This window comes from Crocodylus porosus, unplaced genomic scaffold (genome assembly GCF_001723895.1).
Source record: "Crocodylus porosus isolate Cpor-Errol unplaced genomic scaffold, CroPor_comp1, whole genome shotgun sequence".
NCBI lineage: Eukaryota > Metazoa > Chordata > Crocodylia > Crocodylidae > Crocodylus > Crocodylus porosus.
In genome coordinates, this window is record NW_017728915.1 from 39,026,529 (window position 1) to 39,027,502 (window position 974).

The 974-nt window shown below is 70.8% G+C and overlaps 1 protein-coding gene across 1 annotated transcript in view; it reads left to right on the forward strand.

Moving 5' to 3' along the window:
* The window catches only part of CDH15 (cadherin 15), a 12,455-nt gene that overhangs the window by 5,699 nt on the left and 5,782 nt on the right, over positions 1-974 (forward strand). The window lies entirely within an intron of this gene.

A 974-nucleotide genomic window follows, 5' to 3' on the forward strand; every position in this document is an offset into this window, starting at 1 on the left:
AGCGGGGCGAGGGCCCGCGATGGTGCTGGGGGCTGCCAGCCCCGTGCCAGGGCTGCGACGTGCCCTCCGGCGCGGCGCCAAGGGGCCCTGGTGCCACCTGCAAGGCGTCCGCGGGGCGGGGGTGCCGCGACCCCTCTGCTCTCCGTGAGCCACGGGCAGGGGCAGCGGGTGTGCCGCCGCGGGGGCTGGTGCCTGCGCCTGCCTTGGCCCCTTCCGGCGCCCTGCGAGCGGACAGACGGCACCCGCGCCCGGGGAAAGGGCAGCGCGGGGCTGGGCGCCGATCCTGGCCTAGGCGGCACCCCCGGCTGCGGCTGGGTGTCTGCGGGCTGCGCCAGGGCTGTCGGGGCGTGGGAAGGGGCGCCGCCCGCCAGGGCACCAGCACCTTAGGGCCGCCCCTTCGAGCACGCGAGCTGCAGGGGGATCTCGGGCGCGTGAATGCCATCCCAGTGCACTGGGCTGGGGGGGTGCAAGTGTGAATGCACCCAGAGAACAGCGGGGGGGAAGGGGGGAAGTGCCGGCATGAGTGTACAGTGTGTGTGTGTGTAATGTGTACATGAGTGCGCCATGTGTATGTGCAAGTGTCAGCGTGTAAGTGCAATGTGTGCATGCAGGCATGAGAACGCAGTGTGTGTGCAGGCATGAGTGCACCATGTATGCGTGCAGGTGTGGGTGTGCCATGTGTACATGGAGGTGTGAGTATGCAGGGTGTGCAGGTGTGGGTGCAACGTGTGCGCGCAGGCACGAGCGCGCAGTGTGTGTGTGCAGATGCATGTCCAGGCATGAGCGTGCAGGTGTGCATGCGTGCAGCTCGGAGTGCACCCACCACGCAGCAGGGCGTGCAGACGCGTGCCAGCCCCAGAGCCCCACCTCTCCCGCCCCGCGCCCCCACGCGCGCTCCGAGCAGCCGCCTGGGCTCGCTTCCCTTCGAGCGCGCCCGGGTCTTGCTCGCTTGCGGGGGGCCCCCGCCGTGCCCC